General features: G+C 44.9%; 1 protein-coding gene across 1 annotated transcript in view; it reads left to right on the top strand.

Moving 5' to 3' along the window:
• The window catches only part of STK32B (serine/threonine kinase 32B), a 417,658-nt gene that overhangs the window by 117,758 nt on the left and 284,256 nt on the right, over positions 1-15,644 (top strand). The window lies entirely within an intron of this gene.

The raw sequence follows: 15,644 nt of genomic DNA, 5'->3' as shown, positions 1-15,644 counted from the left end.
GGCTGATGCAGCAATCAAGGCGAGAGAGTAGTGGGGAGAGAATCAACTGGGGGCCACAAAGCTGGGAATCTGGAATTTCTGCTTGATGCAGGAGGAATGGGGAACCCATGGAGATTTTTGAGCTGTGGGATGACATGTTCAGCATGAGTTTTAGTTCTCGCCTGTCCCGCCATCGACTACTGGCCCACATCCTACCTCTGGCCTGGAATGCCCTCCCTCCTCACATCTGCCAAACTAGCTTACTTCCACCCTTCAAAGTCCTACTGAAAGGTCAATTCCTGCAGGAGGCCTTCCCAGGCTGAGCCCCCCTTTTCCTCTGCTCCTCCTCCTCCTCTCCCCATCACCTCTACTCCCTCCCTATGCTCTACCCCCCTCCCCGCCCCACAACACTTGTGTATATATGTACATATTTATTATTCTATTTATTTTATCAATGATGTGCATATATCTATAATTCTATTTATTTTGATGCTATTGATGCCTATTTACTTGTTTTGTTTTGTTGTCTGTCTGCCCCCTTCTAGACTGTGAACCTGTTACTGGGTAAGGATTGTGAGCCTGTTGTTAGGTAGGGACTGTCTCTATATGTTGCTGATTTGTACTTCCCAAGCGCTTAGTACAGTGCTCTGCACACAGTAATTGCTCAATAAATACGATTGAATGAATGAATGAGTTATTGTCTCTGTTGCTGAATTGTACTTTCCAAGCGCTTAGTACAGTGCTCTGCACACAGTAATTGCTCAATAAATACGATTGAATGAATGAATGAATTATTGTCTCTGTTGCTGAATTGTACTTTCTAAGCGCTTAGTATAGTGCTCTGCACACAGTAGTCGCTCAATAAATACGATTGAATGAATGAATGAATTATTGTCTCTGTTGCTGAATTGTACTTTCCAAGTGCTTAGTCCAGTGCTCTGCACACAGTAAGCGCTCAATAAATAAGATCAAATGAATGAATGAATGAAAATGATTCAGGCAGAAGAGTGAAGTGTGAAGTAGAGAGAGAAGAGACAGAGAGCTGGCAAGGAGCCTGATGCTATCATTGTTTTGGGATATGTCCTATGCTTTGGACAGAGTCGCGGAAGTATGCAAGGAGAGACAAAGGGTCAGGTTAGGAAGTGTCTTGGGGGAGAACTGACAGGATTAGGTGGCAGAATGAATATAGTGATTGAAAGACAGAGAGGAGTCAATAAATCAAACAATCATATTTGTTTAGCACTTAACTGTACACAGAGCACTATACTAAGCACTTGAGAGTCCCAGTTAATACCAAAGTTATGCACTCAAAAGCTGGGGAAGATGATGACATCAACTGAGACAGGAAAGTCAAGAGGAGGAAGACATTTGGGAGGGCAGATGAGGAGTTCATTTTTTGCACACGTGTCAGCAGCACAGCACGGAATGAATGTATCAGTGGTATTTATTGAGTGCTTAATGTTTGTGGTGCATTCATTTATTCATTCTATCGTATGTATTCATTCATTTATTCATTCATTCAATCATATTTATTGAGCGCCTACTGTGTGCAGAGCTCTGTCCTAAGCGCTTGGGAAGTACAAGTTGGCAACATGTAGAGAGGGTCCCAGTCTAGAAGGGGAGACAGACAACAAAACAAAACATATTAACAAAATAAAATTAATAGAACAGTAAATATGAACAAGTAAAATAAATAGAGTAATAAATCTGTACAAACATATATACAGGTGCTTTGGGGAGGGGAAGGAGTTAGGGCCGGGGGATGGGGAGGGGGCTTAGTCTAGGAGGAGGGAGCTCAGTTTGAGCACTTACTGTGTGCAGAGCACTGTACTAAGTGCTTGGAAAGTACAATTCAGCAACATATGGAGACAGTCCCAACCCAACAATGGGCTCACAGTCTAGAAGGGGGAGACAGACAACAAAACAGAACAAGTAGACAGGTGTCAGTTCCTTCAAAATAAATAGAATTATAGATAGATACACATCATTAATAAAGTAATAAATATGAGAATAATAAATATGTACAAATATCCCCAAGTGCCGTGGGGAGGCAAAGGGGGTAGGGCAGAGGGAGGGAGTGGGGGTGACTGGGAGGGGAGGAGGTGCAAAGGGTAAGGCGAGGCTCAGTCTGGGAAGGCCTCCTGGAGGAGGTGAGTTCTCAGTAGGGCTTTGAAGGGAGGAAGAGAGCTCTCCGTACGGCTTTGAAGGGAAAGGGATGTGTGGAGGGAGGGCATTCCAGGCCAGAGGCAGGACGTGGGACAGGGATCGACAGCGGGGCAGGCGAGAACGAGGCCCAGTGAGGAGGTTAGTGGTGGCAGAGGAGTGGAGTGTGAAGGCTGGGCTTGAGAAGAAGGGAGGTGAGGTAGGAGGGGGCGAGGTGACGGACAGGAGTGAGGAGTGAGGAGGTTTTGCTTGATTCGAAGGTTAATAGACAACCACTGGAGATTTTTGAGGAGTGGAGTGACATGCCCAGAGTGTTTCTGTACAAAGATAATCCAGGAAGCAGAGTGAAGTATAGACTGAACTGGGGAGAGACAGGAGGATGGGAGATCAGAGAGGAGGCTGATGTGGTAATCCAGTTGGGATGGGATGAGAGATTGAACCATCAATGTAGCAGTTTGGATGGAGAGGAAAGGGCGGATCTTGGAGATGTTGTGGAAGTGAGACCAACAGGTTTTGGTGACAGATTGGATGTGTGGGGTGAAGGAGAGAGCAGAGTCAAGGATAAAGAGTGGAGTCAAGCACTGTACTAAGTTCTTAAATACCACAATAATAATAATAATAATATTAAGTGCTTACTCCCCTTTCAAGGTTGCACCTGGAGAGTTTCCAGTAATCTACCAGTCTCCACTATGGGAGGGAGAGTCAAGCAGAGGCCTACCCATTCCATTCCTAGCTTGGGCATTCATTCATTCATTCAATCATATTTATTGAGCACTTACTGTGCGCAGAGCACTGTACTAAGTGCTTGGGAAGTACAAGTTGGCAACATATAGAGATGGTCCCTGCCCAACAGCGGGTTCACAGTCTAGAAGACTAAGTGCTTGGAAAGTACAATTCAGCAACAAAAAGAGACAATCTCTGCCTACAAGGGGTTCACAGTCTATAAGAGGGGAGTTACACATCAAAACAGGTAAACAGGCATTAATTAGAGTTATAGATATGTACATGTGTACACACAAGTGCTGTGGAATGGGGCGGGGAGGGGTGTTGAACAAAGGGAGAAAGTTGAGGTGATGAGGAAGGGAGGGGGAGCTGAGGAAAAAAGCAGGGCTTAGTCTGGGATCCACAGCCTTGAGTCTTACAGTGAGGTTCATCAGCTGTTCACAGCAGGAGAACTCAGCTCCAACATCACCGTGACCTCGGAAGAGTAAAGCAGAAATGAAAGCCACAGTTCCTGCCCCCAAGAAATGTGCCACTCAGTGACAATCACTGTGGTTTAATGAAGTTCTTACTATTTGCAAAGCACTGTACTAGGTACTGGGGTAGATACCAGATAATAACATCCCACATCCCACTGTTTGAGCAGTGGCTAGCTAGTGCTTGGCACAAAAAGCGCTTAACAAATACCATAATTATTATTATTATCATTTTTCTACAAAAATATTCAGTCCACGTTTCCCCACCCTCTAGAACCTCCAGTGGTTGCCCATCCACCTCCACATCAAATGGAAACTCCTCACTGTTGCCTTTAAAGTCTTTAAAGTTGTGGGAAGCAGCGTGGCTTAGTGGAAAAAGCCCGGGCTTGGGAGTGAGAGGTCGTGGGTTCTAATCCTGCTTCCGCCACTTGTCAGCTGTGTGACTTTGGGCAAGTCACTTAACTTCTCTGGGCCTCAGTTACCTCATCTGTAAAATGGGTTGGGTTTTTGGATCTTTCTCCTGCTTTCAGGACATCTCTTCTTGGATCTGTCACTGACACCTCAAACTTAACGTGCCCAAACAGAACTCCTCAGTTGTCAAGTGGTGGAGCTGGAATTAGAACCCAGGTTTTCCTGACTCCCAAGCCCATTCTCTATCCACTAGGCAACACTGCTTCTCTTATAGGAAGGGAATGGGTCTATCAACTCTATTGTATTGTACTCTCCCAAGCTCTGAATACAGTGCCCTGCAAACAATAAGTGCTCAATAAATGCCATTGATTGATTTTTGATTGATTGACTCATATGTTCATCTTTCTCACACGGGGCTCACAGTCTTAATCATCAATCGTATTTATTGAGCGCTTACTGTGTGCAGAGCACTGTACTAAGTGCTTAATCCTCACTCTAGAGATGAGGAAACCAAGACAGAGAAGTTAAGCGACTTGGCTAAAGTCACAAAGCAGGAAACCCAGGACCATGCTCTATCCACTATGCAACACATCTTCTCAGGCAAAGGAAATGGCAGAGAATAATAATAATGATGATGATGGCATTTGTTAAGTGGTTACTATGTGCAAAGCACTGTTCTAAGCGCCGGGGATGATACAGGGTGATCAGGTTGTCCCACGGGGGGCTCACAGTCTTAATCCCCATTTTACAGATGAGGGAACTGAGTCCCAGAGAAGTGAAGGGACTTGCCCAAGGTCACACAGCTGACACTTGGTGGAGCCGGGATTTGAACCCATGACCTCTGACTCAGAAGCCCGTGCTCTTTCCATTGAGCCATGCTGCTTTAATGCTGTGGGGCTGAGGTTGGGGTGACTGTCAAAATGCTGAAGGGCAACAGACCCAGGTGCATAGGTGATGCAGGAGGGAATATGAATAGGAGAAATGAGGACTTAGTCAGGGAAGGCTTCTTGGAGGAGATATGATTTTAGTAGGGTTTTGGGGATGGAGAGTGATCTTCAATATGAAGAGAGAGGGAGTTCCAAGCCAGAGGAAGGATTTGGGTAAGGGACAATATTGAAATCTCTCTTGTCTATCTTGCCAATGGCACTATGCCTAATTCTTCCCTCTGAGCTGGAACTCCATCCCCTTTCATATTCATTCATTCAATCGTATTTATTGAACGCTTACTGTGTGCAGAGCACTGTACTAAGTGCTTGGGATGTACAAATTGGCAACATATAGAGACAGTCCCTACCCAACAGCAGGCTCACCGTCTAGAAGGGGGAGACAGACAATCAATCAATCAATCATATTTACTGAGTGCTTACTGTGTGCAGAGCACTGTACTAAGCACTTGGGAATCAATCAATCAATCAATCGCATTTATTGAGTGCTTACTGTGTGCAGAGCACTGTACTAAGCGCTTGGGAAGTACAAGTTGGCAACGTAGAGAGACGGTCCCTACCCAACAGTGGGCTCACAATCTAGAAGTCTAGACAACAAAACAAAACATATTAACAAAATAAAATAAATAGAATAGTAAATATGTACAAGTAAAATAGAGTAATAAATATGTACAAACATATATACAGGTGCCGTGGTGAGGGGAAGGAGGTAGGGAGGGGGGGTGGGGAGGGGGAGAAGGGAGAGAGGAAGGAGGGGGCTGAGTGTGGGAAGGCCTCCTGGAGGAGGTGAGCTCTCAGTAGGGCTTTGAAGGGAGGAAGAGAGCCAACTTGGCGGATGTGCGGAGGGAGGGCATTCCAGGCCAGCGGGAGGATGTGGGCCTTCATATGCAACAGAAAATCACTCTCCCCACCTTCAAAACCTTAAGGTCACATTTCTTCCTAGATGCCTTCTCTAATTTAGCCCTCTTTTCCCCTACTCCTTCCGCCACTTTGTTGTCTACGCATTTGGATCTGTACTGTTTAATGACTTGATGATATTCATTTCATCCTCAGCCCCAAAGCACTTATGTACATATCCATAATTTACTTTAATATCTACCTCTCCCTCTGGACTGTAAGCTCCTCGTGGGTAAGACTTTATATCTAGTAACCCTATTGTACTCTTCCAAGAACTGAATACAGTGCTCTGCACCTGTTAAGTGCTCAATAAATACCATTGGTTAATTGAGACACGTGAGATTGAGGTACAGTGAGTAGGTTGGCATTAGAGGAGAGAAATGGAGAAGCAGCATTGCTCAGTGGAAAGAGCCCGGGTTCTGGAGTCAGAGGTCATGGGTTCAAATCCCGGCTCCACCACTTATCAGCTGTGTGACTTTGGGCAAGTCACTTAACTTCTCTGGTCCTCAGTTACCTCATCTGTAAAATGGGGATGAAGACTATGAGGCCCCCGTGGGACAACCTGATCACCTTGTTAACCTCCCCAGTGCTTAGACCAGTGTTTTGCACATAGTAAGTGCTTAATAAGTGCTATCATTAAATGTGAGGGTTGCATTGTCTTAGGAGATCAGGGAGGCTTTAAGATAGGATGGAGAGAGCTGATTGAGTGCATTAAAGCTGATGGTAAGGAGTTTCTGTAAGTTGTAGTGGTGGAGGATTTTGAGGATTGGGGAAATAAGAGTGGAACTGTTTTTAGGGAAATTATCTGGGCAGCGGATTGAAATATGGAAAGGAGAGAGACAGGAGGCAAGGAGGTCATGCCGTAGGCTGATGCAGTAGTCAAGACAGGATGGGATCATTGTGGTAGCAGTTTGGATGGAGAGGAAAGGGTGGATTTTAGCTAAATTATGCAAGTAGAACTGACAGGATTTGGTGACCAACTGATTATGTGGGTTGAATGAGAGCTGAGTCGATAATAATGGGCTTGGGAGTCAGAGGTTATTCATTCAATCATATTTATTGAGCGCTTACTTGCACAGAGCACCGTACTAAGCACTTGGGAACTACAAGCTGGCAACATATTGAGACGGTCCCTACCCAACAACGGGCTCACACTCTAGAAGGGGGAGACAGACAACAAAACAAAACATGGGGACAGGTGTCAAGTCATCAGAATAAATAGAAGTAAAGCTAGATGCACATCATTAACAAAATAAATAGAATATCAAATATGTACAAGTAAAATAGAGTACTAAATCTGTGCAAACATATATACAGGTGCTGTGAGAAGGGGAAGGCGGTAGGGCGGGGGGGATGCGGAGGAGGAGAGGAAAAAGGGGGCTCAGTTTGGGAAGGCCTCCTGGAGGAGGTGAGCTCTCAGTAGGGCTTTGAAGGGAGGAAGAGAGTTAGTTTGGTGGATGTGTGGAGGGAGGGCATTCCAGGCCAGGGGGAGGACTTGGGCCGGGGGTCGTGGTGGGACAGGTGAGAATGAGGCCCAGTGAGGAGGTTAGCGGTGGCAGAGGAGCAGAGGGTGCGGGCTGGGCTATAGAAGGAGAGAAGGAAGGTGATGTAGAAGGGGTTGAGGAGATGGAGAGCCTTGAAGCCGGTCTTGAGTTCTTATCCTAGCTCCACCACTTGTCAGCTGGGTGACTTTGGGCAAGCCACTTAACTTCTCTAGGCCTCAGTTACCTCATCTGTAAAATGGGGATTAAAACTGTAAGCCCCACGTGGGACAACCTGATGACCTTGTATCTCCCCCAGCACTTAAAACAGTGCTTGACACATAGTATATGCTTAACAAATACCATCATTGTTGATAATGCCAAGATTTTGTGATTGTGAGTTAAGGAGGATAGTGGTGCTATCTACATGGGGAGGACAGGGTTTGGGTGGAAGTTGAGGAATTCTGTTTTGGACATATTAAGTTTGAGGTGTCAGTGGCAGAAGCGATGTCCTGAAGGCAGGAGAAAAATCCAAGACCACAGAGAAGTTGGGATGATGGAGTTGGAGAATCATCTGGGGAGATCCACCTGAGAGAGAGCTCTTTCTCCAGGATAATTTTCCTTTACAGGAGAGTTTAGTTAGTGTGCTAAAATAAATAAGCACTTACTATGTGCCAAGCACTGTGCTAAATGTTGGGGCAGAAATGTGATTATCAGCTGGGTCACCCTTCCTTTTCCACATGGGACAGCTATATAATCCAGCTTCATCAAGATCCACACTTTGAATTTTCATTAAGACCTAAGGAAATGCTCCTATTTCTATAAAACCTCTGTCATGATTTCTAAGGATATCGAGTTCTAGCAGTCACAAGTATTTGATGATTAAAAAGACAGTGACATTTTTTATCATGACTCTGGTTAAAGCAACTGTAGCCAAGAAAATATTTTTTTTCAGACCATGCTGATCAGTTAGCTTGCTTCTTGAAGCATATAATTTAATTATCATTATGTGAAGAAATGCAACTACAATGATTAGACATCATTATAAAGTGATTCATACAATTGGATACATTGCTGCTCTAGTTGATTTTATGATCAGATCTTATGCCCTTTCAATTAACTCGGTAATTGAGAATACAGGCCAAAAACAATGTAAAGGTTTATTGATTAAAGGAGTGGAAACATATTGAAATTAACAGCTAAAACATAAAAGTGCTTCACCAAATCTATAGTTGACCCAGTACAATTCACCACCCTAGTTTATATTTCCCCAACAAGTATCTAGTCATGAATCAATCAATGGCATCTTTTGCGTGCTTTCCATGTGCAGAGCACTGAACTAAGGGTTTGGAAGATTATAGGTTTTTTATTTATTTTATGATATTTGTTAAGACTTTACTATATTCCAGGCACTGCACTGTATGCTGGGATAGATGCAAAGTAATCAGGTTGGACAGAGTCCCTGTTCCAGATGTGTCTCACAGTCTTAACTAGTATGATTGCTCCCCTCAAGGAACTTACGTTCTAGAGGGGAAGACATATACTAAAATAAATTACAGATAGGGGAAACTACAGATTTTAAGGATTCAAATATAAGTGCTGTAAGGGAAAGGGACGAGGTTAGTACCTAAATGTATAAGGGTTAAGCACTCAATCGAGTCCATTGTGCTTATCGAGCACTTTCCGTGTGGCTAAGCAGTTGGGAGCGTATGATATAAAAGACACATTTCCTGCCCGCACTGAGCTTAGAGTATAGATGGGGAGACAGACATTATGTAAGGACTTCTCTATCTGTTGCTAAATTGTACTTTCCAAGCACTTAGTACAGTGATTTGCACACAATAAGTGCTCAATAAATATGACTGACTGACTGAATGAATGAGTAACTGAATAAATTACCGATATATACATATCGGTGCTGTGGGGCTGTAGGGGTGGTGAGTAAAGGAAGTGAATCAGGGTGACACAGAAGGGTGTGGGAGAAAAAGGAAATGGTTGCTTAGTCTGAGAAGGTCTATTGGAGGAGATGTGCCTTTGATAAGGCTTTAAAGTGGGGGGAGAGTAATTGACTGTTGGATTTGAGAAAGGAGGGAGTTCCAAACCAGGGGTAGGACGTGGGTGAGAGGTCAGTGGCGAGATAGACGAGATTGAGGTACGGTGAGTAGGCTGGCATTAGATGAGGGCACAAGTGCATAGGTGATGCAGTAGAAGGGAAAATAGGGTGGGGAGATAAGAGGTTAGGGAAGAGCTCCTGGAGATGTGATTCAAATAGAATTTTGAAGATGTGAACACGTGAAGGGGGAGGGAATTCCAGGCCAGAGGGAGGATATAAGTAAGAGGTTGGCAGTCAGAGACATGAGCAAAGCTCGGTGAGTTTGTCGGTAATACAGCAAAATGTGTGGGCTGGATTGTAGTGGGAGTGGAGCAAGGATAGGGTTGAGGAGAGAGCTAATCGAGTGCATTAAAGCTGATATTCAGGAGTCTCTGCTTGATGCTCAGAATGATGGGCAAAAATTGAGAAGCAATATGGCCTAGTGGATAGAGTCTGATAGAAGGAACTAGGTTTTAATCCCTGCTCCACCACGCTGTGTGACATTGGACAAGTCCCTTTACTGAGCCTCAGTTACCTCATCTGTAAAAGGAGGATGAAGACTGTGAGCCCCACATGGGACATGGATTGTCTCCAAACTGATTAGCTTGTATCTACCCAGCGTTTAGTACAGTGCCTGGCACATAGTAAGCTCTTAACAAGTACTTTAAAAAAGAGGGGGTGTTGAAGAGTAGGGAACCATATTTGAGATGCTTTTAAAAAATTACCCTTGCCCAAAATACATCCGTAATTGAGGGGAAAAAAAATGTTCTTGAATTTCTCTGATGAACTCTTGACTCTGAAGATACCTCTATGACGATGATTCCCAAATCTACATCTCCAGCCCTGATGCAGTAATCAAGGCGGGACAGGGCAAGTGACTGGATTAGAGAAGCAGCATGCTCAGTGGAAAGAGACTGGTCTTGGGAGTCAGAGGTCATGGGTTCTAATCCCAGCTCTGCCACATGTCTGCTGTGTGACCTTGGGTAAGTCACTTAACTTCTCTGAGCTTCAGTTACTTCATCTGTAAAATGGGGATTAAGACTGTGAGCTCCACAAGGGACAACGTGTTCACCTTGTATCCCCCCCAGTGCTTAGAACAGTGCTTTGCACATAGTAAGCGCTTAACAAATGTCATTATTATTATTATTATTATTATTATTATCTCTCTCCCTCTCTGCAGTCTCACATTTACTCCTGACTTCACGACATCTCGACATGATTATCTTGGTGCCACCTCAGACCTAACATGTCAAAACCAGAACTCCTTATCTTACCACACAAATCCTGTCCTTCCCCTGACTTTCCCATCACTGTAAACAGCACCACCATTCTTTCTGTCTCACAAGCCTGTAACCTTGGCATTATCCTTGACTACTTTCTCTCATCCAACCCATGTATTCAATCTTTCACTAAAACCTTATGGTTCAACCTTCACAACATTGCTAAAATCTCTCCTTTTCTCTACATGCAAACTTTTCCCACATTAATCCAAGCACTTATCCTATCCTGCCCTGATTATCATTATCAACCCCCTTTATGACCTCCCTGCCTCCTGTCTCTCCCCACTCCAGATCATACTTCCTTCTGCTGCCCAGATTGCTTTTCTACAAAAATGTTCAGAACCTCCAGTGGTTGCACATTCCACTTCTGCCTCAAACAGAAACTCCTTACTATCAGCTTTAAAGCCCTCAATTACCTTGCCCCCTCCTACCTCACTCAGTACTGTCCTATTACAACCCAGCCCACACAATTCACTATCTAATACCAACCTTCTCACCATACCTCCATCTCAAGTCTCTTGATTCATTCATTCATTCAATCGTATTTATTGAGCGCTGACTGTGTGCAGAGCACTGTACTAAGCGCTTGGGAAGTACAAGTTGGCAACATATAGAGACGGCCCCTACCCAACAGTGGGCTCACAGTCTAGAAGGGGGAGACAGAGAACAAAACAAAACATATTAACAAAATAAAATAAATAGAATAAATATGTACAAATAAAATAAATAAATAGAGTAATAAATACATACAAACATATATACAGGTGCTTTGGGGAGAGCAAGGAGGTAAGGCGGAGGGGGAGGAGCTGGAGAGGATGCCAAACTCTCTCCCACATCCTGCCTCTGTCCACATCCTGCCTCTCGCCCTCCCTCTTCATATCCGACAACGATGACTTTCCCCACCTTCAAAGCCTTACTGAAGGCACATCTCCTCCAAGAGGTCTTCCCCTACTGAGCCCTCTTTTTATTTTCTTCCACTCCCTTCAGCGTCACCCTTACCTGCTCCCATTATTCATCTCTCCTCCCAGTTCTAAAGCACTTGTTACATAGCCATAATGTATTCATTTATATTCATGTCTGTCTCCCCCTCTAGCCTGTAAGCTCATTGTGGAGAGAGAATGTGTCTGTTATATTGTTATATTGTAGTCTCCCAAGTGCTTAGTGCAGTGCTCTGCCAAAGTTAATGTTCAATTAATACAATTGATTGATTGAATGCAGCTTCTCATTTGTTCATTATTTATAGACAGTTTTCTTTTACTTGGATTTCAATTCTCCTGAAGAATCATCCTTCATCCAGTTTTTCCTCTGAGTGTGGTCCAGGTCTAACAGAGTTCAAATGATGGCTGTAAGATACAGAACAGGAAGAAGAAGTTCAGTAGTAGGGGGTATGATAGGAGAAGTGGGGCTTAGGTCAAAAGAGGAGGGCCACGCTGAGGGGGGCTTAGGTTGAAGGAAGAGGGCCATGCTGAGGGGAGCCGCTGAAGGAAGATGGCCATGGTGAGAGGGGTTTGGGCTGAAGGAGGAGGGCAGACGTGGTGAGGGGTGCCACTAAAGGAGGAGGTCTGTGGTGAAGGGAACTTGGATTGAGGGAGGAGGGCCACAGGGAGGAAGGCTGCTGAAGGAGGATGGCTGCAGTCGGGGGGTTCAGGATGAAGGAAGAGGGCTGTGGTGAGGGGGAATTGGGCTGAAGAAAGAAGGCTGTGGTGAGGAGGGCCGACAAGGTGAGGGGGTCCATTAAAGGAGGAGCACTGCATTGAGGGGGGGCTTGGACTGAAGGAGGAGGGCTGTGTTGAGGGGGGATGGGCTGAAGGAAGAGGGCCATGGTAAGGGGTGCTTGGGCTGAAGGAGGAGGGCTACAGGGAGTAGCGGGGCTGCTGAAGGATGAGGGCCACTTGGAGTGGGTCTTGGGCTGAAGGAGGAAGGCCATGGTGAGGGGGCTTGGACAGAAGGAGGAGGGCTGTGGTGAGGGGGGATTGAGCTGAAGGAAGAGGGCCATGGTGGGGGGGCTGGGGGGGCTTGCGCTGAAGGAGGAGGGCCAACATGGTGAAGGGGGCCATTAAAGGAGGAGTGCTGTATTGAGGGGGGCTTGGACTGAAGGTGGAGGGCTGCGTTGAGGGGGGATGGGCTGAGGAAAGAGGGCCATGGTGAGGGGGGATTGGGCTGAAAGAAGAGGGCCATGGTGGGAGGCGGGGGGGCTTACTGTCTCTATATGTTGCCAGCTTGTACTTCCCAAGCGCTTAGTACAGTGCTCTGCACACAGTAAATGCTCAATAAATACGATTGATTGATTGATTGTTTGAGGAGGGCCGACATGGTGAGGGGGACCATTAAAGGAGGAGTGCTGAATTGAGGGGGGCTTGGGCTGAAGGAGGAGGGCAATGGTGAGTGGGCACTGAGCTGAAGGAAGAGGGCCACGGTGAGGGGGCCCTGGACTGAAGGAGAAGGGCTGCAAGGAGGGGGGATTGGACTGAAGTGGGAAGGCCGCAGTGAGGGGAGCTTGGGCTGAAGGAGGAGGGACGATGCGGTGAGAGGGACTTGGGCTGAGGGAGGAGGGCCACTGGGAAGGAGGCTGCTGGGTCCATTCACAAAAAGCAGTTATGTGTGATATCAGGTTACTTGGGGCATGCCGTGTGACAGCAGGTGAATCATACAAGTGAAGGCTGTCTGTGGTACTACCCGCCTGGATCATTTTTCAGGGGACATTCTTTCATTCAATCATATATATTGAGCGCATACTGTGTGCAGAGCACTGTATTAAGTGCTTGGGAAGTACAAGTCAGCAACATATAGAGATGGTCCCTAACCAACAACGGGCTTTCTCTCCACTCACTCTAATAATGATAATAATAATCATGGTGATCATGGCTTCGTGGCAAGAGCACGGGCTTGGGAGTCAGAGCACCTGGGCTCTAATCCTGGCTCCGCCACCTGTCTGCTGTGTGACCTTGGGCAAGCCACTTCACTTCTCTGTTCCTCAGTAACCTCATCCGTAGGATTAACAGTGCTAGCGCTTAGAACAGTTCTTGGCACATAGTAAGCACTTAACAAAAAACCATAAGTATTATTGTTATTATCATAAGCTATATCATCATTAATATTCTAATATATCAATTACTATTACATCGATATATATTATGTAATGTTGTGTGAAATACAATTTATGCTAATAAATACATCCAAAGAGTATATTTCAAACACAATACATTTTAGTATAGACTCTATATTATGTAATAAAATTTCAATAATAACATGTACTTAATAATAATTAATAATGATATATGCCAAGTACTGTACTAAGCACTGGGGTAGATACAGGATAATCAGATCCCTCATGAGGTTCACAGAGTAACTAAGAGTGAGAACAGGCGTGGCTTAGTGGAAAGAGCCCGGGCTTGGGAGTCAGAGGTTGTAGGTTCTTATCCCAGTTCCGGCACTTATCAGCTGTGTGACTTTAGGCCAGTCACTTAACTTCTCTGTGCCTCAGTTACTTCATCTGTAAAATGAGGATTAAGACTGTGAGCCCCACATGGGACAACCTAATTACCTTGTATCTACCCCAGTGCTTAGAACAGTGCTTGGTACATAGTAAGCGCTTGACAAATACCATCATCATCATCATCCACTGGCATTGAATCTCCATTTTGCAGATGAGAGAACTGCAGCTCAGAGAAGTTAAGCAAATTACCCAAGGTCACACCGCGGATAAGTGGCACACTTTGATTCCCAGACCCATGCTCTTTCCATTAGGCCACACTGCTTCTACTGCTTGTCCATTCCCCTCCCAGGCCCCTGGGAACATAGAGGCTCTCCCAAGACATGGAATTTGCAGGAAGGAGCTGAGACGGAAGGAGACTGGCTTTGAAAGAACAATATTAGATGTGGTGTGTGGGGTCACGTCAATTCCCTGATGGGGAACAGGTCAGCTGAAAATTGTGGGCAGGGAATGTGTCTGTTTATTGTTATATTGTACTCACACAGTAAGCGCATGATGAAGATGATTGAGTGAATGAATGAAAGAATGAAAAACAGACTGCCCACTTTAAAGCAGATTAATACTAACTGTGTAGTTGGTTGAACCATTACTATGTGCCAAACACTGTACTAAGCACTGGGGTTAACACAAGATAATCAGGTCAAACACTCTCCCTGATCCCACATGGGGCTCTCAGTCTAAGTAGGAGGAAAAACAGGCCTCGAATCTCCATTTTATAGATGAAGAAACTGAGGACAAGGGAATTTAAGTGCCCCCCGCCCCCAGACTGTGAGCCTGCTGTTGGGTAGGGACTGTCTCTATATGTTGCCAACTTGTACTTCCCAAGCACTTAGTACAGTGCTCTGCACACAGTAAGCACTCAAATACGATTGAATGAATGAATGAATGAAAAAGTGACTTTCCCCAAGGTTACACAGCAGGATCTGTGATCAGAATTCTGGTCTCCTGATTCCCAGGCCTGTGCTATTCCCACTAGCTGTGCCATCTCATGACTTATGGACACTGTTATCGAGGAGTGAAGGAGCTGGGATCTGAGAATACAGTGTGATAGAGAGGGAAGAAGACGTTTGTCAGTCAATTGTATTTCTTTTTGTGTGCAAATCACTGTATTAAGTGCTTGGGAGAGTACAATATAGCAATATAACAGACACATCCCCTGCCCACAATGCACTTAAAGACTAGAGGGGGAGACAGACATTGATATAAATTATGTTGCCAACTTGTACTTCCCAAGCGCTTAGTACAGTGCTCTGCATACAGTAAGCACTCAATAAATACGATTGAATGAATATAAATAAATAAATGTCAGATACTGCCCGGGCAGGGGTTGAATAAAGGGAGCAAATCAGGGCAACAGGGAAGGAAGTTGGAGAAGAGAAGGGCCTATTGGAAAGATCAGCAAGCCAGAAACTTTGGTCAATTCTTAAACTCTGACTATTAAGCCACCTCTCTTCAGTCAATGATAATGATAACAATAATAGTTATAATCATGATCATTCTCTAAGCTCATTGTGGGTAGGGAACATGTCTACCAACTCTGTTATTTTGTCCTCTCCCAAGGGTTAGGACAGTGCAGTTCACACAGTGAACACTCAATTAATACAATTGATTGACTGGTAATTGGAGCTGGATCCTAAGATGATACTACTAATAATAATAATAGTAATAATTGTAAAAATGATAATCGTGGTCTTTGGTAAGTAGTTAT

The sequence above is a fragment of the Tachyglossus aculeatus genome, chromosome 4 (genome assembly GCF_015852505.1).
Source record: "Tachyglossus aculeatus isolate mTacAcu1 chromosome 4, mTacAcu1.pri, whole genome shotgun sequence".
NCBI lineage: Eukaryota > Metazoa > Chordata > Mammalia > Monotremata > Tachyglossidae > Tachyglossus > Tachyglossus aculeatus.
Note: the sequence above shows the minus strand (reverse complement) of the source record. Positions and strands in the feature narration are given on the sequence as shown.